Source organism: Perna viridis, chromosome 4, assembly GCF_037379345.1.
Source record: "Perna viridis isolate PV_CMFRI_1.1 ecotype Kerala chromosome 4, ASM3737934v1, whole genome shotgun sequence".
Lineage (NCBI taxonomy): Eukaryota > Metazoa > Mollusca > Bivalvia > Mytilida > Mytilidae > Perna > Perna viridis.
The window spans coordinates 11,684,980-11,700,032 of NC_142448.1; the positions used below are offsets into that span (position 1 = coordinate 11,684,980).

At 35.0% G+C, this 15,053-nt stretch overlaps 1 pseudogene across 1 annotated transcript; it reads right to left on the reverse strand.

Annotated features, from left to right (window-relative positions):
- Positions 1–8,642: 8,642 nt before the first annotated feature.
- On the reverse strand, positions 8,643–11,853 carry LOC148618863 (uncharacterized; annotated as a pseudogene). Its single transcript, XR_015921281.1, has 4 exons — positions 11,766–11,853; positions 11,206–11,404; positions 10,813–10,968; positions 8,643–8,964 (listed from the first exon to the last, which is right to left on the reverse strand). The product of XR_015921281.1 is annotated as an uncharacterized LOC148618863 (transcript).
- Positions 11,854–15,053: the final 3,200 nt, after the last annotated feature.

The window sequence follows — 15,053 nt, forward strand, 5'->3', positions numbered from 1 at the left end:
TCGGACTTTACTTTTTATGAGCAATTCGACTGGTGTTTCTAGAAAAGCAGAGAACGCTTACCCTGCTGGTGCACCCGGTCCATGCTCCCAGTTTTTAGTGGAGTTCGAGTTGCTCATTTACTTTTATTTCTTTGTATGTATTATTTTAGTTACTTTATGTTCTTTGTTGTGTTTGACTGTTTTCCATATCTGGCCTTCGTCCCTGGATTACATTTTTTTTATTTCTGCTAGAATCATGGTTCCCTTGATTACGCTTTAAAAACAAGACTACAACACTGTTCATCCACTGCATGTCAGAAAACTATCATTGTTATGGCGTGACGAGTAGATCAAATGATAAACATTAACATAAACTATTAGAAAGAGAATTTTATCCAAAATACAATCCATTTACTCCATATTTTTACACGATAAACGTGAAGTAGGTTAATTTTAACCCATAAATAATCAACGCACAATAATACAAGTTAGAGTAAATGATATGAATTTTCTTCTATAACCAAACTGAAAGGTTTTTCAACGAAAACTTTATAAGAAATACCCGGGTTAACTTCTTTAAACATTCCAGAGTTACAAACAAACTGGTAAGAAGATAGTTCTGCCACTTTCCATACTTCTTGTTGGAATACGCTCGGAAAAGCTACCGAAGACTTTGGACAGAAATTGTACTTAAAGAAAAATCAAAGACACTAGAAAAACAGCTGAATATAATAACTTTTGTTTGTTTGTTTCTTGGGGTTTAACGTCCGAGCAGCAATATTTCAGCTATATTCAGACGACGAACATGAAATTGATGATAAAATGAACATGAAATGATGAAATGAAAAAGGGATGGGACACAAGGACAATGGGGTCAACAAAGTTTGATTGCCACTGGAAATAGGGAGAGGTGGGTAGGGTCGGGCCTTCTGTGGCGGAGCACTATGGTTTTTACTCCGGGAGAATACCACAGTAGGGTTCTTTAACGTGCAAGGAACGTAATATAATAACTGGAAAGATCACTTCCAGACTGAAGCAAACTGCATGGTCAAAACGCTGGAAAAAACAGCTGAATATAATAACTCGGAAGATCACTTCCAGACTGAAGCAAACCGCATGGTCAAAACGCTGGGTAGATTACTGGTAGGTTCTTATTAATGAAAACTAAAACAGGTTTATTATATATTGAAAGAACGAAAAGGATTTCTTTACATTTTGAAATAACCGAAAAGAAGTTTTTAAAATTTTAATCGCAAAAAACAAATCAACATTATCCAAACGTCTTAGTCGTCACATTCAAAGACGTTTGTATAATATTGATTTCTTGTGACATGCATCATTAATTTGATCCTCTATCCTACATAATAACATCTAAATGAACTATCCCGTACTACCATACATCGTGTACTAAGTTACAGCCCTAGATTAATCCTACGAGGAGGAATGGCCTGGCCGAGTGGTCTAGGGCGCTGGACTTTGTGCATTTCAGACATTTCTATACGTTTACATATCTTCCCTGTATCAATTTGATCCGATGGAGCAGTGTAGCAAATTGAGTCGTCACATTCTGAAACGTTTGTATATATAAACGTCTAAATATGTTTAACATCACCAGAAGATGGTAAAATTTATATTGAGTATTTCTGTAACTGATATCCTTCTTCAGCATAAAACTCATATAACTTAATGAGCATAATACTCACAAAACTTTACGACCATAAAACTCACAAAGTTCAAGATCAAAACAGATTCAGAAGCTGAATCACGTACGCTGTGGGTGATTGTACCTTTATCAAAGGCACACATAAGCAGATGGTAAGGACCTGAATGAAAATAACAAAAAGGGTCTTTTTATCAAAATTAAAAGTAAAAATTAACTGTGGAAAACAATTTTAAAAAAGTCAAAATATAGTAGTACGGTGTATTGATGTATATCATGTAGTGTTGCACTAGCCATAGACCAAGACCTAAAAATGAATTATTTTTTCTCGTTCATTCCATCTGGAGAAGTTGTTTGTAATTTCTTCATCCAAAAGCTTTCCCGAGATACTCTTTTACATTTTGACCAGTTTTATTATGTTCTATGATCGTAACAACAATGATGTGGAGATCCTCCTGGGTGTGTCCGGCGAATCTAAGATGGCGACTTAGAGGGAGGTCTGGTTTGCATTTATAGTCACTGCGATGACCATTCATACGCCTGTTGAAAGGTTGTTCTGTTTCGCCAACGTACTGCATACCACATCAACACTGGAGAATGTATATGGTATTTTCGGTTTTGCAAGTCACGTCGCAAAAATGTGGCAAATTCCTTTCCAGTGCAGTAGCTTTTAAACGTATTGGTGTGCGATATCTGGGTACAGGTCTTACATCTTTTATCTCCACATGGTCGACACTGGCCCGTTGTATTTTGTTTGGGCTGAGATGAAATCTCTGCTCTTACTAGCGCATCTCTTAGGCTCCTAGGTCTACGGATTGCCAGGACCGGGCCCCAGGAAAGAGCTTGGAGAGCTTAGGAAGCTTTTGAAAGTCTTTCCAATTTGAATGCAGTAACTGCGAGAGTTTCCCAAAGGCTGGATGGTATGTAAGCACAAAGGGTTGATCCAAACTTTTGATTCTTCCTCGGCTTGTTTTTTCCGTATTTTATTTATTTTGGATCGGATAGATTGAATACAAAAATTGTTTAAAACTGTCATTGCACAATGATTCTAGATGGTAAAATATTTTGTTTTCAATCAAAAAACCTAGATTTTGGGGCTCAATGGAGCATGCTGGAATAATTCTTTGTTTGAATTGAGTTATCACTTCGTAGCATATACCAAATACATTTATATATCTGCAAGCATCACAAAAATGTGGATTTCAACATCGTGTTACAGCAATGTACCAATCATAAAATGTAATTTTGCTACCATGACGATAAAAAATGCGAAAGACTTAGTTTTTGCATGAATTATCTAATTCCACGGGCCAAAATTAAATCCAGAAAACCTATATGTTAACATGTACTGATTCATTGTTATAAATTACCATAGGAGACTTTCCACCATTAGGGCTGACGAATTCTATTGTATGACCGTCTCGTTTTAGTACCCAGTATGGATGAGCAACCTCTGGTAAATACCATCCTGTTTTGTTGCCCGTTTTATTTTTTATTATATACTTCATAGAAATCCCTACATCATTTTTCAATCAGTATTTAAAAATGTCTACTCCGATTTTGAGTGACAAGGGGTCAAAGGGGTAAAGAGTAATCAAGGGAACCAAGATTCTAGAGGTCATCAGAAGAATGTAATCCATGAACAAAGACCAGACATGGAAAACAGACAAACAAAGAACAAAAAGTAACTCAAATAATACATACAAAGTAACAAAAGTAAATGAGCAACTCTGCACGGAACTTTGAGCATGGACCAGGTGCACCGGCAGGGAAAGCGTCCTCTGTATTTCTAGAAACTCCCGCCGAATTGCTCATTAAAAGTCAAGTCTGGGATAGACAAAAGAGGAAATGAAAACTATGACACGTTGAACAAATCAGTTTTCATGATACAGATGGATACACAGTAACGATCCACGAGTTCACGATGACGACCATAAAACTTCTGTAGTGATGACTTCAATCTTTTACCTACATAACCCTAATTGTAAGAAGTCTAGCGTAATACAAAAAGTCTGCGTAGTTACGGCAAGCTCTGGCATAACGTATGAATTGCGATATGAAGACTACATACGCAGGCGCTGAAGGGATGTTGCCTCAGATGAAATGAAAGTTGGCAATTCTGAATGAAAAGTCATCACCTTTGTCGTATAGTTTGGTCAATAGTTTGCCTTTATTATTGAACTTTAAGTGTATGTCAATATATGAGGCTGCCTTCACAGTGTCTATATTATCCTTTATCTCAATTTCTTTTGGGTAGATGCGATGTATCAAAGCCCTGAAACTAGGGTTGTAAAACAATAATACGTCATCTATATAGCGGAAACTGATCTTAAAGGATCTTTCTAAACGAAATTCTTCCTTTCGGATCAGATCAGCTATAAAGTCAGCCTCATAAGAGTGAAGGAATAGGTCAGCAAGTGGAGGAGCACATTTTGTTCCCAGTGGAATGCCGACCGTTTGTTGAAAAACGCGTCCACCACACTGGACAAAAATTCCAGCAATTTTGAAAACATCTTCTGTATATTTGGAATTATTTTTTTACAAAGTATGTGGAATCTCAACAAGAACTGTATATTTGTATCTAGATGTACCATCTTTTGTGGAGAAACAACGATGTATAATGGTTATATTAGTCGGGATTGTTACTGAGTATGGGGAATATAAGTATACAGTGTTGAAAAATCGTAGGTTTTAATGCTTTTATATTCTGATAAGAATCTTGGATTGAGGGTCTTCAGAAGATCTTTCGAATTTTTCAGGATGCACGTTGAATTAATACCACTACGGGAATAACAAGTGTTGTGGTAGGACTGGAGACCTTCTTTGACATCTATGAGTATAGAAGTTGAAAGTTTTGAAAGAGGTTTGGTGGTACATTTTGCAGATCCAGCTATATAACGTTGTTTGTGTGGATTTTTGTGGAGATTAGGAATCCAGTACAAAGACGGTAAATCACAATCATCGTCTTTGGTAGAGAGACCAAAACAGGATGGCACAGATTTATGGTTTTACACTATTTCTCCTTCGTTTCAATATTGAAGACCTCACAGCCTATACCCACTATGACAGAGAATCAATGTCTTCTTGTCCTCCACGGCACCCATAACAACTTTAAATTTATTATTTCAATTTACGGAGCGTGTTTTACGGTACCTGGGACCTTTAGAAAAGACCTAACGCAGAGATTTGTTTTCGATGATGCTTAGATCTCCCGTAAGGACTAGACTGGAAGGACCATTTTTAAATGGAGAATATTTGCATGGTTTAGCCTTGAAGTCCTCAATCTCGAGGTTCTGCAAAAGACTTCCATAATTGAAATTTTTGATGCAATAGGTGAGTATATCGGTATTGATTTGTCCTCGAAATATCGGGGAATTCTGTTGGTTACGTTTTTGATAGAGGATGTTAGCCAAATTAATTGCATCTATACCTATGCTGACAAACGGTTGAGGAAGAAATGATTGTTTTCCTTATCTTGACCTTTTTCACAAACTGTTTTAAAGAGTCTGTGGACACCAATATACAAAATGATAGCAACAAGTCTGTATAATGATGAGGTAGGTTCAGAAACAGGAGTGTCAAGACTTGTGTTTTAAAGGGAGTGTAGTAGAATGAGAGATATAGAATAAAGTTTAGTTCGAATGTGATTAAGTCCAAGAGGTTTTTGTATGGAAGGAAGAAGACCATCTATGGAGAACTCGTGTATCTTAGGTGAGTATATTGGCGATGGCTATGACTCCTTTTCCGTGTTGGATTTTGGTCTAATAAATTCATCATATTTATGCTATTTTTATTTTGGCTTCAAATGTTCCTATACGTTTGATGTTGTCATTGCACCCATAAGGTATTGCAGTACCTAGTCTGCGTATCCAGTATTCCTCTCTTTCCTTACGATATCTTTTACTTAGGACGGGACTGTTCGTTGGATTGTGATTTTTTTCGAGAAAACGAACTTTTCAAAGAGTGGATTGAATGATCTTGTTGATTAAAATGTTGATAAAATGTCGGGACTTTGTTGATATTAAAAAGGTTAAGCAAAGAAACGCGTACGGGAACGTGTACGTCTATACGTAAGCATACGGACACGTTAATGTGACGTCAACGTTGCACGCAGTTAAGCAAAAATGCACGTGTACGTGTAGAACGTCAATGTCACAAATTTAGGGATTGGTCCGATTTGTCTCCCCAACCAGTAGTTTTTTTTCCGTTTTATTTATGATGTTTTATATAATTATGGCAAAAAATATTATTTTGACCGCCATAGAAAAAGATGATGATTTGCTCCTGCTATCGTCTTTTAAAGAGGAAAAAACTGTTAAGAACCAGATGCTCGATATACAGATTTTGATAAATAAACAATGTCGTACCATGTTCCGATTCGAAAGAGAAGATTCGGTAACTCTTACCATGCCCTTCAAATACCAGATAAAATAATTTGTATATACAGAACAATAGCCTCAGGATTAGAAGTTTTATGTATAGTTCTCCGTCGCTTTGCATATCCATGCAGACAGGAAGATCTTGAACCTATTGTAGGAAGGAACAAGGTCAAAATTTCTTAAATTTTCAACTACGTCATTGATTTTTGTACACCAGTCATAATCATCTACTTTTGGACTTCAACAGAAATTGGTTATCGCAAGAACATTTAATTCGTTACACAGATGGCGTCTCGGCTCGTAATGCTCCGCCTGACATCTGTTGGGGTTTCATTGATGGAATGGTCTGTCCTATTTGTCGTCCGCAGCAAAACCAGATAATATTATTTAATGGTCACAAGAGGGTTCATGGATTTAAGTTTCAGAGCATCGTTATCCGTAGTGGACTTATTGACATCTCCATTGACCTTCATGACCAATTGAAGGTCGTCGTCATGATGCCTGTATGTTAAGATAAAGCAATGTACTGGAACAAATGGCAAATTATATGACTTCTCCTGGCGGTCAAATTTTGTCTGTGTACGGTGACCCTGCATGAGAAAATCCCGTGAGTTGAAACAATATTTAATAATCTGTTTATCGCTGTTTTGCTGAATTGTAAGGTATTAGTTTTCTTTTATTTTCAGTTTTCCTGACATAAATATGTAAGTTTTATAAGCGTTGCAAAATTTCCTTTTGGGACTATTTTTCGGCGACGTGTTACGTGACGTCATGTATGTTGTGCAGCTATGATTCACATCATTTGAAAAAAAAAAATGGTTAACTATGACGGTGGCGTTTAAAATTTGTGGAATAATTTTGGAATTTATTCATTCTAATCGGGTAAGTTACTGTATTTAATCATTTTCCATTGTAGACTAGAAAATATTGCTACAAATTAGCCATAATTTCATACGCAGTACACAAACAGACGGTTATTTGGGTCGTCAAATATTCCTTACCTGTTGCGTGTCTGTCAAGCGAGGACATAGAAACTAGCGATAAGTTTCATTCTCACTCGACTGGCGTGAGATTGAAAATTATCGTATAGCAGGATCAAAGGGTTCTAAACAAAATAGCGATAATTACTTTTAAAGCTTTAAACGTTTGTGTTAAGCTATACACAGTAGCAATCTCAAAGACATGGATAAATTTGAAAACCTATATCTGTGTATCTAATTCCTTTGTTTTTAATTTAGCTTAAAATAAATTTTAAAAAATGTAATATAAACAACCTGTAAAGTGTCTGAGGTTTGCATTAAAGACTGTAGAAACTGATTTAACAAGAGCAACACCGAGCGTGGCATACCCTCGCCCCTTGCTCAAGTGGGACCAATGTGGATACTCCACAAGTATTTGACATTTGCAGAGAACGGTGGACTCAATATGCATACTTGATTCTAAAACAAAGTTTGGTTGAAATCCTATGAAGGTTGTTGATTCTATTTCAGAACAAGAATGATATTCGCTAAAAAAAAAATTCAAATCCCAAATGACCTTGATCTTTAAAATCAATATGATTCAAGAGCTTGCTATGGATATACATTGCTCTAAATTTATTTGAATTCTAAAAATAAAAAAAAGTCCCAAAAAATTGACCTTTGACTCGTCACCCTAAAAATTAATATGGTTCAATGGATAACTATGCATTTTCATTGTAGCTTTTTTAGTTGAATTCTATTGAGGAATATTGATTCTATAGTGTTCACAAGGGTGATATTGCCTGAAAAAATGGAAGTCCAAAAATGATCTTGACCTTTAACCCATAACCTCGAAAATTAATAGGCTTCGGAACCTTGCCATTGACATTCATTATACCAAGTTTGGTTGAAATCCATTGAGATGTATAACAATTATATTCTCTTAACACTTCTAAGTCCCAAAACGACCTTGACCTTTTACCAATGACCTCGAAAATCAACGGGAACATTCATCATACCAAGTTTGGTTGAAATCCATGGATGGATGTTGTGTTCACGAAAAATTTTAAGTCTCAAAATGACCTTGTCCTTTCCCTCATAATCTTGAAAATCTATATGCTTCAGGACCTTGCAATTGTTGAAACCCATTAAGAAAGGCTTATTAAAATCTACTAAAATGCATTCAAACTATTTAAGTTCTATTTTCAGGACAGGGTTCAAAGTTTGATCTCACTTAGAAAACCTCTATAAAGCACTTTGAATGATTTTACCTCCATATTTCTAGTATATAGTGGGGTACAAGCCGGTTATTTATTTGTTTGTTTTGTGTTTAACCTTTGGGTGTCTTCCTTCCCACAATTTTGTACATAAACATGAAGTATTGGTTTTTGTCTGTCAAGATAACCAGTTTGCTAGAATTGTTTTTTTTAAGTGGATTTAATCCGGTGATTTTTTTTTACACTAAGCAATGCATTCTCTAATTATGTGCAGATTGATACAGACCTACCAAATGTGCTTACTTCCAAAATGTAATTTAGTATAAGCATTTTAGTGACTTAAAGAACTTGAGCAAAGACAAATGAGGACAAACTATGGACCCGGTACAGTTATTTTTAAATAAAATATATAAAACTTTTTAAAAGTAAGACATTGTGAATTGTTTTACTGTGCACACAAAGCAGTTTAAAACACTGTAGGATAAGATTTTACTATTATATTTTTTAATTGTTTAAAATTTGTCTGCAATTTTTCAAGTGAGTTCAATTATATTTTTTTTCTCCAGTTTCTCAGTTTCTATTTTATGTTGCCTCTCATTTTTTCTCAAATTCAAATCTTTCTCTTTCAAGTTTTAGTTCCTTTTTTCTGAGAGCCATTTCTTCTTGTCTTATATTTGTCTCATTGTCATTTATCTTCTTTAAATATCCAATGATGCTGTTGGTACTTGCACTTCTTTTGATTGGTATATCTTCAACATTTTCATCTTCCCCTACAAAATAAACAATAAAACAGGAAGTATATGTCCGACAGGTTTGAAATTGGATCCCTATGGAACCCCTACTTAATGATGCATACCAAATATCAAAGACTAGGATAAGTAGTTGCAGAGAAAAGTTTTTTCCCACCCGGGCGTGTAACTATACTCGGCGTCACATAAATAACATACTGTTAAAATTTGAATAAAAATATTTTCTACGACTTTATTGAGACCTACCGTCGTTTAAATACCGTCTTAAATGACTTGCTCATTCGTTTAGCCAAACGGCTTCTCCCTGAACATTGAATCGTTAAATTCCGGTCAGATTTTAATTCTAGGTGCCAATATTTACATTGTAAAAAGTCGGCCATGTTTACAGTGATCGGGTTGCTAGGAGATGTTGTTTACGTTTAAATGGTTTGTCCAAAAACCGAAGAACCCAGAATGCATTTCGGCGTTATTTCGGATATCTCGGATTTATTTTACGCGAACAACGTACAATACCGAGAAGTTAATCAAGCAGACGATTGTCACCGGAGTTCGACGGGAACTTACGCACTTCGTTTGTAAACAAATCGTCCCGTAGAAACCAACATGGCGGATATTAGTATGGGATTTTCCCGTAAGGATTTGTTACGCATGATTTAAGCTAAAAGCGACTTGTTCAGGGAGAAGCCGTTTGGCTAAACGAATGAGCAAGTCATTTAAGACAATTTAAACGACGGTAGGTGTCAATAAAGTCGTAGAAAATATTTTTATTCAAATTTTAACAGTATGTTATTTATGTGACGCCGAGTATAGTGAAATTCAGCCAAAATATGCGAATGTCAAAGCATCAAACAGATTATAATCAAACTTTTTCTGACTGATGCAAATCAAAATGTTTATAGTCGGCGTCACATAAATAACATACTGTTAAAATTTGAATAAAAATATTTTCTACGACTTTATTGACACCTACCGTCGTTTAAATACCGTCTTAAATGACTTGCTCATTCGTTTAGCCAAACGGCTTCTCCCTAAACATTGATTAAATTCCGGTCAGATTTTAATTCTAGGTGCCAATATTTACATTGTAAAAAGTCGGCCATGTTTACAGTGATCGGGTTGCTAGGAGATGTTGTTTACGTTTAAATGGTTTGTCCAAAAACAGAAGAACCCAGAATGCACTTCGGCGTTATTTCGGATATCTCGGATTTATTTTTCGCGAACAACGTACAATACCGAGAAGTTGATCAAGCAGACGATTGTCACCGGAGTTCGACGGGAACTTACGAACTTCGTTTGTAAACAAATCGTCCCGTAAAAACCAACATGGCGGATATTAGTATGGGATTTTCCCGTAAGGATTTGTTACGCATGATTTAAGCTAATAAGCGACTTGTTTTTGAGATGCTGTTTGGCTAAACGAATGAGCAAGTCATTTAAGACAATTTAAACGAGGTTGGTGTCAATAAAGTCGTAGAAAATATTTTTATTCAAATTTTAACAGTATGTTATTTATGTGACGCCGAGAATAAACATAATTTGACACTCTTTTCAAATTTGGTCATATTTTTCAGTGAGTAAATGGATGTTAATATAAGTGTGGAAGGACACCATAAGACTTTTCCAGAAATTAAAAAAAATTGAGAAAGAAAGCCTACCATTGAGTGACAGCTTCTTGTTTGATTTCAATGTCCCCTAGTTGTTTTATCTTTTTTGTTATCAAACTTGGGTTTTTTTTTTTAAGAATTAATCTACATTTGTACATTCTTGTATTTTTGTCCTTTTTTTCACTTGTACCTCAGATCAATTAAACATGCTTTAATAATAATAATAATAGTATAATATTAACAACTATAATAAATGAATAAAAACCTTTTTTAGGGGTACAGTTTTCCAATGCCCCGTTTCTGATTTCTTTTACTATGTTTTCTTCTTTTTCCTTTTTGATTTTTTCCTTTTGCCCTTCTTCCTCCACCAACCTCATCCAAAAGAGTTTCCTTATCACCATATTCCTCATCCACTTCAAACCTAGAACAATTATAAGATCATATATGAATTATAAATTGTTTTTGCCTTTACAATTTTAATCACATGAACTGAACTATATTATCCAAAGGACTGCAAATCAGCTAAGCGTTAAAATTAATGCATTGTGATTATTTTGAAATAATTTTATACTAGAAATTTTAAACATGAAAGCTTTATACATGTACTATTAGAGAGATGATTTGGCCAATGTACAGTGTAAATGGTGATGACGCTTACTTTTTTAAAGAAGCAGCATTACGTTTCTTGTGTTGCTCCAATAGTAACTGTGTCCTTTTCCCTAACTCGCCTTCCATCCAGCTGAAAATCATCTCTAAACATTGTGGTGGCTATTTCACTCCAACTTTTGTTTTTAAAGGGCTCATGGGCAGGACTTCCCTTAACATAAATACATCGTTTTTGTTGGAGAACCGTACCTCTTATTAAATAAAAGTGGTAAAAACTAATAGGTTAAAAAAAGGAAATTCAGCAGTATACACACATACTTGTTCAACGTGTCATAGTTTTCCTTTCCTCTTTTGTCTACCCCGGACTTGACTTTTTATGAGCAACTCGGCGGGTGTTTCTAGAAAAGCAGAGGACGTTTACCCCACCGATGTACCTGGTCCATGCTCCCAGATTTTAGTGGAGTCCGAGTTGCTCATTTGCTTTTGTTACTTTGTATGTATAATTTTAGTTACTTTATGTTCTTTGTTGTGTATGTCTGTTTTCCATGTCTGGTCTTTGTCCCTGGAATGCATTCTTTTGATTACCGCTATAACCTTGGTTCCCTTGATTACTCTTTAAAAGCTTCACTACTCCCTGGGTCCTATATAAAAAAATAAAAGCTTTCATCCAAACTTTTGATTCTTTCTCGGCTTGTTTCATTTCTTTCTTTTTTTTCTTTTTTTTTCAGATTCACCAAGAAGGATGAGAAACAACAGTGACCGGTTCCGGTGGCTCTAAGATACCATCCCAAACAAGTTCTAATCCAGTGAGAATATTTTGAATCGTAACTTTAAATCTATACTCCTCAAACTCTAAGACAAATACTAGTACAAGTCGTCGGTATGACAGGGTTCGTTTCCTAGGTTCGTTTCCTATAACTATTTTATCAAGGAATGTCATACTGCAAGTAGCGATGACACAGGATATTCCAAGCGATCATAATTGAAAAACCGATGAGGTCGTCGGCCCAGCAAATATTTTCAAGTAAAAAATGGTTTCAACGTTAGAAAATATCATTAACGATGTTGTTTGCAAACACTGAAAAATGGTTTACATGGGCGCAACTTCTTTGTACCAAATACAAGTATATATCTGCAAACATGACAAAAATGTGGAATACTGAGGTTTCAACATCGTTTACAGCAATTTACCAATTATCAAATGTATTTTTGCTAGCATGACGATAAAAAAATGCGGAAAACTGAGTTTTTTTGCAAAAAATATCTAATTCCACGGGCCATAATTCAGAAAAAAAAATCAACTGACCGGAACCGAAACTAAATCCAGAACAAGTATATGTTAAGGCTAAAAACCACTAATTCCACTTTCCATAGGCTTCTATGCTAATTTCACAATATTCAATGGCTTCTCTGGACTTTACCTTAACTTTAACCTGCAGAGGACTATATATCAGCATGATTCTACATATGTCAGCTCACAATCCTCAGAATGGCATGTGGGGGTTAGCAGACTTGCAGTGCAGTACTGGTCACCGGAAGTGAAGGGTCTATAAATAGCATGGGAAATCCCAGTGTTTTCACAAGATAGGGGTATATTTAAAAATCATTATGGAGATTAGGCTTCACATCACAAGAAGCAAAATGCACCTATAAAATGTACAGAAATGTTTTTCCTTTCAGAAACTGTTTAAATTTTTTAAATAAGATGAGAACTTTTTTCACAGCACTATGAGGAACAGGGGTAATTTCTGCGTAGGACTATTTTTGCGAACGTTCCAAATGCTCATTGGTTGAATTGGTGGTCTGTAACCTAAAGGGTCACTTTTTGTCTTAGAAAAAATAAATAACTATACAGGTATCTTCCTACACACATACTGAATGCATTTACAAAGTTTCAGTGAAATGTGACAAGCACTTTTTTAAATATTTGATTTTTAAATATAGGGTAACCAAGTTGTGCGAGCAAAAAAGTGACAATATTCTACCATACTTAAATGCATTAAATATTTGCAAAGAACTTTTTCTGACTTTTCAAATAAAAAATATCAATCACAACTTGTTTTTTAACAATATTAATGAAGAAATAGTTTTAAAAGTAATCATTTTCTGAGAAATTGGTCTATTTTTAAAAAAATTATTTCTGACATGCCTCCCCCTTTTTCTTGATCACATGTCAAAAATCCTAAATCTTTAAATTTTCACAAAAGGTGATATATTTGGCTTTAAATTTGTAAATACAGTGTTTTCACATTAAAACATGACCAGTAAAGGGCACCTAAAGCAAAAAAAGTACTCAATAATGGATTTTCCATGTTGCCATAGGGGAATGCTGATATGGCCTTAACCGCAGTAATGAAAGTGAGTTTTTCCTCATTTCTAACCTAATTTTTGCTCAAATCTACACAAAACTTGATTTCAAGTGCTTATTACCACCATATTTAGGTAAATATAGCCCTCAAAGTTTAATATTTGATATTTTTACTAAATTTTCTACACTTTTTACAAGATAGGACATAAAAATCAGCCAAAAAGACCAATTTTCCATAATTTGGACCTATAACTTAAAAAAATGCATATTTTGAAGGATTTTTGTAGTGTATTCCTCTCATGGCAAAGTTAACAAGATCTTCAAGTAGTTTAAAGCTATTTCAAGAAACTTTTCATTTTGCCATGGCTTCTTCTTAAGGCTAAAAACCACTAATTCCACTTTCCATAGGCTTCTATGCTAATTTCACAATATTCAATGGCTTCTCTGGACTTTACCTTAACTTTAACCTGCAGAGGACTATATATCAGCATGATTCTACATATGTCAGCTCACAATCCTCAGAATGGCATGTGGGGTTAGCAGACTTGCAGTGCAGTACTGGTCACCGGAAGTGAAGGGTCTATAAATAGCATGGGAAATTCCAGTGTTTTCACAAGATAGGGGTATATTTAAAAATCATTATGGAGATTAGGCTTCACATCACAAGAAGCAAAATGCACCTATAAAATGTACAGAAATGTTTTTCCTTTCAGAAACTGTTTAAATTTTTTAAATAAGATGAGAACTTTTTTCACAGCACTATGAGGAACAGGGGTAATTTCTGCGTAGGACTATTTTTGCGTACGTTCCAAATGCTCATTGGTTGAATTGGTGGTCTGTAACCTTAACATGTACCCAGTCATTGTTATAAATTACCATAGGAGACTTTCCACCTTTAGGGCTAACGAATTCTATTGTATGACCGTCTCGTTTTAGTACCCAGTATGTATATGCAACCTCTGGTAAATACCATCCTGTTTTGTTGTCCGTGTGTCCCAGCTCACTATGACTCGTCAAAACGAACAAAACTTTGACTGGCATTTTATTATCACGTGGTTGTCTATATAAAATAAAATAGTTGTAACGAATGAATAGGATATTTCTTTTAATTTTACACAAATTTCTTACTGAATACTGGAAAAATAGAAGCATAAAATAAAAGCACAAATCAGACATTTAAACCCAAGGATACAGCTAAAGTATTCAAATGAAAACAGAGACGATCGACTTACACAATAAAGACAACAAAATTAAATACAATTATATACAAAATATAAAGAAAACAAAGCAACACAAAAAAATGGGAGTGACATCAGATGCTCAATTAATGAACTCCTACCAAAATGGGAGGGATAATAGATGCTCGGGAAGGGTAAACATATCTTGCTCCACGAGAGGGTAGCAGTCACATTACAAGTGCTAATAATCAGTAAGTGTTAATTTCGGTCGGTTGTTAATCCGGTAACACCTTGAAACTGCAGTGATGATATCAACGAAAACTGAACATATATGTCTTGGAAGTTTTAGTTCATGGCTTAGAATAATAAAATAAAAAAAAAATATTTCTAAGAACGCTTTTGTTTTCAGGGAAG